Here is a 12944-nt window from a genome sequence, read left to right on the forward strand (position 1 = left end):
TTCCATCGGGGTAATCGACGTGAAAATGAACACATCGTAAAGAAATGCAATTGGTCTGGATTAAAAAGGAAAGATTTAATTAACATTTTTGGATTAAAGACTATGGCTTTCCCATACAGTGTTTAAGGCCAGCTTCTTCTGAGAGTCAGATATACAATAAATGTTCAAGTTTTAGATATGCATTGATATTTGGATTATCTGTTATATCATATTGTCACCTGTTTTTTACATATAGAATCTCCCTGTCCAGGGTCCTGAAATGTCCACTCTATGGAAGCTACTTAAACCCACTAACTACGAACATAAAAACTGACCACTGGTGTGGCTCAGTGAAAATATACTCCATATTATTAATTTAATTTATTTTCTTTACAGTAATCATACAAAAAAATATAGAAACAAGAATTGAAAAATAATAGAAACCTGTAACAATTGGTGACAGATTTGTTCAGAATGGTTTACATTGTACAAAATTGACACCAAATGAAATTCAAACATGTTGGCTTTACTTCTGGATATTGTTATGATTTATTTATTATAAGCACAACAATGATTCACTGTACTTGTATTATATTAGACCATTTAATTTAAAATGGCATCCTCAAATTACTTCTAATCACCAGTCCCGTTTGTTCTTCACCGCCATGACAGAAGGCTGGAGGAGGGGAAATGGAAACTGCATCTTTAAACTGAAAGGCGCCTTAAATCAAAGCCTACTGTGCATTTGGTTTGAGAGAGTTTTTTGGATCGCAGATGTCTGGCGTTTTTGATAGCATCCCAAACTCAACAAAACTGATGAACAAAGAAGATGTGGTTAGAGCAGTTGTCTAAACACGGCTCTGTTGAAAGCTGGAGCCCAATATTTATTGCCCCTGAAGGCAGGATTGTATTCTGTTGTTAGAAACCATGCAGCGACGGAGGAATCATTTCATTTTATGATCTTTTAGAGCACAATCGGAGGGGTGCGATTACTTGCCCACGATCATGATCCGCATCTGACGCATTCCAACCTGTGCGAAGTGAGATGCGTCTGGAAGAAGACAGTGGTTGCTGGCCTGGGCGAGCGTGCATCTTAGGATCTCTGTCTGCTTGCTGCTGCAGTCTCTGTGCATTAACGCTGGTCAGAGAGGAGTCATCTCTTCCCGAACTGGATGTAATATGAAACGCTGACTGCCCTGTTGATTTTGGCAAAATCATATAATCATATTTTGTGTCTCTCTCTTTTTTTGTGTGTTCAGGCTACCCATGCTCATTTATTATGTGGTCCAAAGCAAAACTAGAGAATTTTAAAAGTGTACATTTTCCATTTCCGGTTCTGTATATGTATATATGACTCTGTATGAAGGATGACTATACCTTACCTTAGTGTTTACACCACATGGCTGAAAACCAGACTACTCAGTTCATACATCAGTATGGTCTTTAAGCAGCCACTAGGAGATGATCTCATCCCTCATCACTGTGATTACGGTTTTTGAAGTTGAGATTGGACAGCAGGAGGTTGAGTGCTTGTCATAATTCTGAACTCTGAGAGGAACCATTTTGGTGTCAATTAATACAGTCCTGTGGTAGCATTGGGAAGCATTGCTGATCTGAAATTGCTACAACCTTAAAGCACAGTTGTGGGCTATGGGTAGATACACTCAAAGCATTGTGGGTATTTTGAATTGTTTTGGCCTAATGGTCGTGAAAGATTTCAGATCTACCTCCCTGACAATGCATTTTTGGCTTACTGTATAATAAGTGTGCTGCAGGTCTCTATTTTTTATGTGGGATGAAAGAGCTCTGGCCTGGCACATCTGGTATGGAAAGGAATTGATTTAGACGAACAAGGGGAAACCATTGTCTCAAATTGAGTTCAGGAAGAATACTTGAACTCCAGCCGTCTGTCTACGTGTTTCAATCTGTGCGAGTCAATTAGTCAGGTTCTGTAACGGAACATGAGGTATAAATCTGCGTTGTGGAACAGCCAAAAAAATAACAACGATAAGGGGCATTTTGCACTTAATGGTCTTCTACTGGTGCGAACATATTTTATGGATATGAATTTAAATCGATGGGTTCATCAGTCCTGCGTGTTTGTGTTTTGCCTCGTCATTAACCTCCTCGAGACATGCTGCCTTTCCTGTCCGATTTCTTCTTGTTGACACAGCATTACCAAATACAAGACACTCAGTCTTGAAGGGCTGCGCTGGGTAAAAAAGTAACTTTAAATAAACAAACTCATTGAGTCAGGGAACCCTGTTTGGAGGGAGGGGAGCAGCCTGGGATCTGGCCCTCGTAACCCAGGGGGATGTACGGTGCTGTGCTGTGTGCTGTTCACACGTTTGAGTAAACACTGCACGCTCTGCGATAATCAGAAAGCACTTTTTGGCCAGGGTCTTTCGTGGCTCAAGCTGTCTGGCCACCCAAAAAGCAAAGGGGGTGGTGAATGTTCCCGGATTCTACCACTAGTCCTTCGGTTTCCGCTGGGCAGGGAAAAGAAAAAGAGAAATGGAAGCGGGCCAGTTGAGAAACAAACCTGATTTATTATCACCAAAAATCAGCTGCAGATGTCAGCTTACAGCTCCCCTCTGCTGCCAATTAGAGACACTCACGCAAAGATCTCTTCTCTCTTTTTTTTTGGGCCAGACCCGGCCATTGATAACTTCATAATCCAGCTACGGACCTGAAACTACCCAATCCTGCACATCTCAATGCCTTGGAATGCCGGTCAAAGGCGCTCTGCCTGTAATGCAATAAGCAAACCCAAATCCTGTTGGGGATTTTATTATTTTCCTAAAGGATTATTTTTTTAAAGAGTCCATCCTGTGACATAATATGCAATTTCATTTAATTATTGAAGCCACAGAGGCTTCCCTGAGGACAAAATCAAATTTAAAAAGGTGCTGCATTAATGACTCTTTGTATTGCATTTCACTGTCTTCCTTTGTGTTGCATGTTTTCTCTTTGTCACAGTAAATGGCTGCCAAACTTGATGCAATCCTTTCTAATCCAAACTGTAAAAACAAAACAAAAAATGGAGTGGATGTCAAACACACTGGAACTATAAAGTGTAATGGCACCCCTTGCATTTATTTACTTCCTTATAAATGTTTGTACTAGATTCATGCTTCTGAAAAGTTCTTCCATCAGCCTATTCACATTTTATCCAAGCTATGAACGATGCCAAATGTTATGCTGCAGAATGCTAAACCTAAATAATTGCACTTTTTGAAACTAAAACCCTGTAGCCGGTTATCAAAATTAAGATAAGTGCTCATTTGTTTCTTGCTCAGTGCAAATAGTAACACCTTTCAACACAATTACTTTTGCACAATTAAAATTGAAATGTAGCTGCAGCAGAAAATGTAATAAGAACCTATGGAAGCTAGCTTGACTATGTGGCATTTTAAGGTTTAAGCGCTAACCAAAATTCACAGAGAAAGATGCTCAGTTTGACCTCTAATAGATGAAGTCTTTTATTTGCTTGAAGTCCACAACCTGAGACCTACAGAGCACTATTGTTGCACACGCTGCTCAAAGTCTACTCCTACTGTACCACTAAGGTATCAGTAATCCATTACTCTGCTCCACAGTCAAAGACGTTTAAAGATTAGTAGGTTACAGATGTGCGAACAGCATTTAGAATAAAAGACCTGTAATGTCTTGTAGCCAGGCTCTTAAGTGATGTTTTATATGTTTTCAGCTTTTCACGTGGGGTTTTTACAATTTCAACAAACAAATTCCAGCTCCCCATTACAAGGTTTAAGATATCCAGTGTGCTTCCAAGTTTGGGTATATATGTGGTGGGGGGGCAGAGACTCCCTGCTGTAAATGTTTGCAGGTGTATTAAAAGCAGTATTTGATACAAATTAACGTAGTACTAACTTATTTTTAAAAACTAATGTTGTTGCAATTAAAAGCATGCTTTAAAATGATACAGCTTATCCGAATGGTGCTAATTCTGTGATGAATGTTCTGTCAATTTATATAAAGAGCCAAATACATTTTTATGAAATACTACAGATGTCTGCAAGGCAACAATGCAGCTTTGTGCTCTAACATAAGCAGGGGTTAATTTTTGGTTTATAGCATCTAATGGTCCATGAGCTAAATAATAATAAAGCCACTGGTACCAGGTTAATTAAATGTTTATGAAGGGTCCTTAATTTGACATATTAGTGATCTGTGTTTAAAGCGGCTAGCATCGTTTGGCCTAATATAAATACAAGACATAGGTGCAGGTCTGGTTCTAATAGCGGCTTTTGTAATAACATTTATGAGATTAAAAAAAGGGAAAATAGTTACCTGATTTATTACCTACCATTTGTGCTTAGTGCAGCACTTTTTAAACAGTGTTCTCTTTTTTTCCTTATTGGAGCTGTGTGAATAAATGCTAGCTTGTGTTTCTTTTCGCCCGGAGGGCTTGATAGCAGACCCTTGGCCACCATCCCCACTAGACCCTTTAAACAGGAAGTTTAATTTTATCGTTTGAGGGGAGAGGGAGAGAGAGAAAATAAAAAGCAAGGGGGAGAGGGATAAAGACGGAGCACAGGAATCGGAGAGGAAGGGGGTGAAATTAGGAGGAAGAGGAGATGAGGGAGAGTGGGAGTTTGTTGGCATGGATGACAGAGTAACTATTGGCTTGTGACCAGCTAAGGGCTTTAATCACAGTCGTGGACAAAAGTATTTACACACCTTACAGATGACACTAATTATTTTAGTAGGTAGTCTGTATTTCTGGATACTGTTGAATACTTAATTCAAAAACGTACCAGTGAAATACAATTATCGTTTCTAGTAGGTAGACAAATGTAGGCACCCATCCCTTACCCATCAGTGGGCACAGTGTCCCCCTTTGCTGACCTCTCGATGGGGGTCCACTGAACTCACCACAGCCTGTGCGCCACCTAGTGGCACAGTGATGAAACGCGCATTCAAATGGTCATCATATTGATTACCTTGCTTACTTTAATTTAGTAGGTGTGCATTTAACCGGTCCTGTCTTTCAAAATACTACTACTACTAAAGGATGATACTACTACTACTTATCAAAGAGGACTTTCGTCGTAAAACATACATATTTCAGAATATCAGTTAAAGCAAATCATATTTCAATGGAGATTAGATTATATCAGCTCCCTGCACTTTAGTTACATAGTCAACAGTGCATCCTTTAGCACTGCCTTTCAATGTGTCTCAGTGCTGTGGCAGTTTGCCTGTCTGGCATCCACTGAGAGCTCAGGCCAGGGGTGGAGAGCAGCGCGTTTATTCCCACTGTCTATCTTATATAATTCATAGAAGAAGAAAAAAAGTCCCTTAAAATGGTGAAATCAAATATGCATCCTCCACAGCTGTCAGGTTTTCATAACAACCCACAATTGAGTCCCATTAAGTTGTAGAGGAAAGAGATTAATGAGAAAAGCATATGACACCTAAAGCAATTATAACTCAATTTAATGACACTGTTAGTAAGCATGGTTCACATGTGATGCTTCCTGGTAATTATTTGAAATGCATTATGATATTAATGGCGCTGTTTCAGTTGTTGGCCAATGTAATTAAAGCTATTCAAATACACGCTCTTGCTGACGTGTTTCCTAGTTTGCTGAAAGTAAAAGCACACGGTACCTTGGTGACATAATTCAATAATTAGTACCCTAATGATGAGAAACATGACTAACGCATGAACACAGTCCAAGAAAAGTACAATATGTAGCTGTTTTTTTAAAGAGAAACAGGACACCCTGCATTTAAGTGTATCTGATGTTGACAATATTAAAGTCGTATTTAAGCATTTTAAATACTGTAACACTTTTTTATTTTACACCGAGAGTGTGAATGCATATTTGTAATTAGCGTGATATAACTATTAACCCTAATTATAAGTATTGTATTTATATATTGCGTAACGTATTTTAATTGGATTATTAGTACAGTATACCGGTAAACCTCGTCAGATGTACACTGGTTGCCAGTTAAACCAGTTATGGGCGACATGTGTATGTAAAGTTTTTCTGTGATTACAGTATACTTTATTTTGACTGATATTATTAATAAGTGTTAAAATGACTTTTGCAATTTTGTATTCAACATGATATAACTATTAAACCTAATTATAAATATTGTATTTATATATGTATTCAATCTGAAAAACAAAAACAGCACAGAACAGACTTGTTAATGTAGGTTACTTTTTTTTTTTAAACAATTAATATTTGTAAACATTATTATAAGTCTTAATAATGGGACAAACGGGAACTGATTTGAGTTTATGAATAATGTAATGTCATCATGGTTTAATGGAGAGTTGTGAAATGGTGAATGCATGATTTGCTTTTGAACATGGCTTATTTAGTAACATATTTTCAGTATGATCAGCCCGAATATGACACACATGGACGGGTATGTATATATTGTATTAGAGAAACACATGTGTCGCTAAGAGAAATCTGGTACAGGTTGTGTCCTTTTCCGTAAGATGCAAAACGGACCATTAATATACTAATGGCAGGGTGCTGTAACAATGTTTGACTTTTGAATTTGCTCAATAACTCTTTTCTCCATTATTCACATGGGTGCCCATGCTTCGCGGGTGTTAACAGTGTTTACAGTAGTCATGTATGTCCAACACTGGAGCTCCAATGTCAATTTACTTCTGCTAATTAGGTGCGCATTATCGACCGCTATCAAACACGGGTTCTTCTGAAGTACCCAATGTTGTAAAACTATTATTTGTTTTTCTACTCCCCTTTTATACGTTAAAAGAGGTCAGGGGACATTAATGTGTTTTCCCTAATTGATAACAAGCGCGCTAATCAGTAATAAAGCTCTTGTTGGCTGTAGCTTTTTGATCCTAATAGTTGACAATTCGCCTTAATACTGTAATTAGGGCGCACTTAACATGCGCCGGTGCATTTCTGGGTTTCTTTCATTCCCTTTTTGCATTTGCTATGTGCAGAGGAGAACCACCTGAGCAGCAGTGGCTTTATGTCTCAAAGCTTTTACTCTGGGTTTCCGCAGCTTTTAAAAGATAAGACGGCAGTAAATTGAGTGGAATTAGAACAAATTAAGATGTTGCGGTTGGACTAATTGCCCAGAGTTGACAAGGGATTACCTTCATTTTAGACATGACTTGTGCCTTTCAATGCTTTGAATGGAGAGAATTGAAATCAACTTTTTAAATGTGACCTGCCTATATGTCTTGTCTGTGCGTGTGTGTCTTATCCGTTTTATTGCTAAGCTTGTTCCCATGTAAAAAAAATAATTTGGGCAATTAATAAAGGTTGCACAGAATCGTAGTGAAGTACCACAGTCACCAGACTTCAAGACCATCAGGTGGCAGCTGCTTTGAGGAAAAAAATCACAGGTAATACATTTAAATAGTCCTGGCTTTCAAGACATCAAACCAATAAATAGTTACTTAATAAAACTCCACTGGGATCCTTTACTGGAGGCAATCTGAAAACATCCTGCTTGTGTGTCTGTCTTCTGTGAAATACAATATATACTTTCACAGAGAAGTGTAATTTTAAGAAACGCTTACATATTAAATGTAACTAACAAATATGTGGTTGTTTAATGAGACTGGGTAGACTATTGCAGTCATGAGAGAGAGAGACTTGTTTTTCTTACCAATGGCTAAAGACCTGGGGAGAGTAATTCAATCAAGTAATTAAATAATTAAGAGGTTAGGTAGTAGGAAAGCTTGAAGACAATGTGGTTCTTCTTGACTAAAGGGTATCACTGACTTCAAGAGATTAGGCGTTAGAATAAGAGAGAGCTGTCATCACCGAAATGGTACCTATACATTTTCATTGCACCCTGGCAGCGCTGCCTTGAAAGGTTATCACCAGTATACAGTCAAACTCCCTAAAAACAGGAAAGAAGACCAAGCATTTGTGGTGTCTAATTGCTCGGCTCCGGGACAAAGACTAGTATTCTGATACATATTTTAAAGGACTCCCCTTCTTGTGCTTATTAAAATCAATAGCATCCATTAAGGCAGATTTGTTTCAATTATTTTGACCTGTGATTGATATATTACACATGTTTTTTATGGGACTAAACAAATTTCCTCTTTACGTGCCCTTCATCAAGCTGGGGTCAGCTGGCCTAAGAGCACTTGCCATGTATAAATGTTTATTTACTGCCTGTCTGCTGATTGGGAACATACCTGCTCACTTGGCTTCAGACAGCTTTTAAATAAGAAATATATGGTGCATTTCCTGTTCGGGACTGTAGACAGCAGGCCTGCAGAATATGGCAGTAGCCACAGTGGTGTCAAAGGCCAGCCCTTAACAAGTACTGTAGTCAGTGTTTCTGCAACTTCACCACTGGTTAATATTTAACTGAAGGGAAAAGAGAAACGTAATATAATGTAAAGCCCAGGCCTATCTCGGTTCATGTAATTGAGTTTGACGAAACCAGAGCCAGGATTTCTACATGTGTTCACGTCTGGTATTAAAACCCTTATTCATATGCAATATATTAATAGTGCTCTCTGTAATGCCCTGCAAATGATTATGGTCAAAGAAAGAGTCACATAATCCTTGTTCCATGTGCTTTTGTGCGTCATTTTAAAACTAACTGATGAAATGTTTTCACATACTACTACAAATCTCGCCTTTTAGGTGTCATAACCCGCTTCGGTTAAATCACGAATTCATAGCTGCCAGTCAGTTTCCCGTAACAGAAAGAAATTGGACACTGTAACTAAAGTATTTTCTTTTTTCATCTTCAGGTATATTGCTTCTCAGTATAAGAAAGAGAGAGAAACAACACCTTTAACTTTTTTTCTTTAACCAATAGATTTGTTTTCATTGTTAGTAATTAATTAATAATACTTAGTTAGATAACTGGCACTAAATTCAACATTGCTCTGCTGCACTGCTGTGTAAAATGTTTATAAAAATATGTAAAAGGAAAAAGTTCCCAACCCCCCTTAAGATTCATAGACTGTTTCTATATAGCACTGAAATTAGGTCTGGGACTAATCAAAACCAAAGCATGTTGATGTCTGAGGCCTGTTTTCCTGCGCGGCTGTGCTCCAGTATCAAGGCTTTCTCCGCATACCTCTAATAAAAATACATTAATGACTCTCAATGCGTTTGGTTGGGCACTAAAGCTACAGATGCTCAAATGTTGGGAGTTTTATTGGGAAGTGCTGAGAGTCGATGCTTGGAGTCATGCACGCCTAACACCTAATCCTGGCTGTTTCGGTAGTTGTTAACTAAATAGATCATAATGCTTTTCCACAGCAGAACAGGCAAGATTTCTGTGACGAGGGCAGTCCCGCATTTCGGATTGTTTTAAAGCACTCTGGGATGTTTTTAAGACGGGTCTAAAAATACCATTTGGCCAATTACTGACACATTAACTGGTTCTCATCTGACACCACTGAGGGAATGTAAACTGTTGCTCTGTTTGGGAATGCCTTTTAAGGGAAACCGATGTAGGGTTTTTTATATTTCTCCAACCACCACACCTCCCCGGAGAGGTAATTATTTTGTTCAAATGCTGCTCAGACTCTCGGAGTAAGAAATATTCCAACTGTGTTCACACTCTGTAAATCTTCCTTTTCAAAATCATTTTACACCCGTCCGAAACAACCAGGAAACACTGGGTTTCAGGGCAAGATTAAAAGAACCAGACAACCGCTATTAGTCTTGAACATTCAGCGTTTTTAGACACAACATTTAAACATTTTAGGAAAGTATTTATTTGTTCGCTGGTCTCTGTTTAGTCTTACAATGATCCAGACTTGACAAATATTGATAGTAAAAAAAACGTATATAGTGCATGAGGTTTAAGAAATAATCTGAAGAATTTTTGTTGATGTAATTTGTAGGATAACAGAAAATACTGTGCTATTCAAGCACTGATGACAAATGCACTCTTGTTGTTATAAACTAGTTCTAATATCTTCCATTTTCAACAAATATGTTAAATTAAAAAGACTATCAAAGTTTTTTTCACTTTTGATCAAAATGTATTTCACGTTCTCAGTTAATTCAAGGATTAAAATGGTTTAGCATGAAAACTGGATGTTATTTGAATTTATTTTCCAAACTGTGATATTCCATTGCAGGGAAAAGGAAATCATTAACACTTAGCACCACATTATTATGTCAATCAGACACCTAGCCCATTATTAGCGCTAACAAAGACCTGAACCCTAACCCTAGCCAACACAAGAATGTTATGTTAGGTCTACTGCTCCATCTATCCTACATATCTAAATAGAAATACAACCCATATCCTAATGGAAGTCTGATCCCTAATCTTGGCCCAGGTGGTCATTTTATTTTACAGTACGTCAATCCTTGCATTCACCGAAGTGTTGAATCTTTCAATTCCATTCGATTCTCTCTAAGATTGTTCATCCTGCAACATCAGGAAGAAGAGAAAAACGGCACAAGCCCCTTTAAGAGACCGGGGAGCCGTCTCAACTTTGCTGACCAGATGTAGTTTTGTAGTAATGTATAAATATTTCAGCTCAATAACAGCACCAGAGGCAATGGGGATGATGAATGACTGTTGTCCTCTAATCAATCTTGGGAAATCAAAACTCTTGCACATGTGGATAGAAACTGGAGAGATTGTGTGTGTGTGTGTGTGTGTAACCAGCTATTGAGTCTAGAGCTGCAGTAGGAGAGCTGCGTGTTTTCTAGGCAGTGGTGGCCCCTCACCTTGGCAAGGGGACATTTTCAACAGCCGGGGAATGAAGAAGAGGAAGAAGAAGAAGAAATATTTTCCGGGTGGCATTTCCTTGTTTTGATTGTGATAATTGTTCTTGGCATCATCTAACATCGTGCCTTTTGGCTGAGATCAGATATCGCAGCAAATAATACATTATACGTTTTAACTGGCTATGATTATCTCGCTTAAAAATATTCCAGACTCCCAGGTTACATCATTGCACTGATAGAAGGGACTGACTTTGCTGGCCTTCTGGATATAAGAGTAGCAAGGTGTCTGATGTCATATTTTGATGTACCTAAAGTACAGCCATAAGCATTTTATGTCATGCACACAGTTTTCATTTTGTAGATCATCCGATTTATTTCTTTATAAGCTGTTCACACGTTTCACTTCACAAATGCGTCTGTTCTGTCATTTTATGAGCCTGTTGTGACTCCGCCGAGGGTATATTCCACAAAGCTCTTGGTTTCCTTGATTGTCTTTGACAGTGATCATTGTTCTACGTTAATGCTTGATCATAGAGCTGACATTTAAATGTGCACGTTTGCCACACTGAGGGCCAAGACCACCGAGGACTTTCCCGTCCCTTCATCGCATTGTCTTGACGATGACACACCAGGAACTACTTTTACCACTTCTGCGCTGGCCCACGTTCAGTCTCAAAGCACAGCGCCTTCAAAGATATTTCCTGCGAATCAGAATTTGTTTAAAGTACAAGATGGTGCTGTCAGACATGTAGTTTTCACTTCATTAGTCCTGGGTCCGTACGAGTGCTCAGTGGCTGCTTTTTTGGCAGTAATATATTTTCTGCTGTAAATTTCAAAATAAACTCTCACAACATGATTTGCGGCGATGTTTAGTTTCTAAGGAAGTGTGTTGTTTCTCAAGACGTGTTAAATTTCAATCAAATTTCATTTTTTTTTACGTTAAATTGGCTTGTTCTTAGTCAATCTGGAAAGTACATGCTGTCTTTTAGATTTCAGACTTAAAAAACATTAAAAGAATTATTGATTTATTATAAAACATATATCAGAAATGTGGAAATGTATATTATTAGGTTAGGTGCCCTATCTTAAACTGGGACACTCTGCCAGAGCTGAATTCAGTATTGATTTACAATTAATCTTTCATGTTTTTTTATTTTCTTTTTGTTCTTGTTCTTGTGACGATGCAGGCGTTGGGGTAAGATTGCACTGTTTTTGTTTACCAGGATTACCGCATGTCTTCAGATGGAGCGTTGTGGACAGGAGACAAGACGGGGCTGTCTCTGCTACAGCCTGGGACCTGGAGGCCCAGAAACACGGCCCTGATCAATTCAGCTGGGAGGACTACAGTGAGAACCCAACCAAAGTACTTATCATGAGATACTTTATTTATTGGGTTCTGGTATTTGCCTAATTTCAAAAACATTGTCCACATTTTAAATATCAAACCTTCTAGGTAGCAAAAGATTCCTCTAATAGGGAACAATATCTTGTGGTGTTAAATTGTTTTAACGTCATGTTGTTGTTGTTGTTGGATCTGAACCGGTAGTTGAGTAAGTGATTATAAAGATTACTTTGGTTGTTTCCTTCCTCTTGTCACCTGTCTGCAATTCAGTGCTTCTCCTCCACAAAAAAAAGAGATTAGTCTTTGTTGTGCACAGGGAGAAGGAACTACAGGAGTAGTTTTAAAGGGACAATCAATAAATACATAAATAAAATTCAAATATGTGTATAATAAAGGGCAGCTGCTAGAATTGTCAAATGAAGAAAAACGGACAAGAAAAGAAAGTGGGGACAGAGGAGTCCATTAGTTTAAAGAAGAGAACAAGTGAAGAAAAAAAAAAATCCCTGCAGCACACAATGCCGGAGCGCGGGTTAAGTGCTAGGATTTCAGCCGATGGGATTTGGGGTCCTATGTTTAAGCCTTTCCCCAGCGCTAGGGGCCCACCGCAGTCATCTTGCCATAATCAGAATGATGATATACAGGCCCATTAAAAGAGCTCGCTGCTGACATGCCAGACAATAGCCCCTCACAGCATGGCCAGGAAGCCTGCCCATCCAGGTGCACTGCCACCTCCTCATAACGAGAGCACATTCTTAGTCTCCCTTCAGCCATTATTTTGTGTCCAGAGGAGCCTATTGAATTTAAGGTGGGGGGGGAGTGGGGGAGGGTTTGGAGGTGGGACATTGGGGCATGTGGGGGGTTTAACAGGGATACAGGACTGACAAAGCTCACTCGAATTTAGCCCCTTCAGGTATGTTGGTATGACATTT

At 38.7% G+C, this 12944-nt stretch overlaps 1 long non-coding RNA gene across 1 annotated transcript in view; it reads left to right on the forward strand.

Annotated features, from left to right (window-relative positions):
- Positions 1-12944, forward strand: part of LOC136713675 (uncharacterized) — a 67599-nt gene that overhangs the window by 47510 nt on the left and 7145 nt on the right. The window contains exon 2 of the long non-coding RNA XR_010804970.1: positions 11897-12036. This is a non-coding gene — a long non-coding RNA (uncharacterized LOC136713675). The remainder of the gene's footprint in view (positions 1-11896; positions 12037-12944) is intronic.

The sequence above is a fragment of the Amia ocellicauda genome, chromosome 18 (genome assembly GCF_036373705.1).
Source record: "Amia ocellicauda isolate fAmiCal2 chromosome 18, fAmiCal2.hap1, whole genome shotgun sequence".
Taxonomy (NCBI): domain Eukaryota; kingdom Metazoa; phylum Chordata; class Actinopteri; order Amiiformes; family Amiidae; genus Amia; species Amia ocellicauda.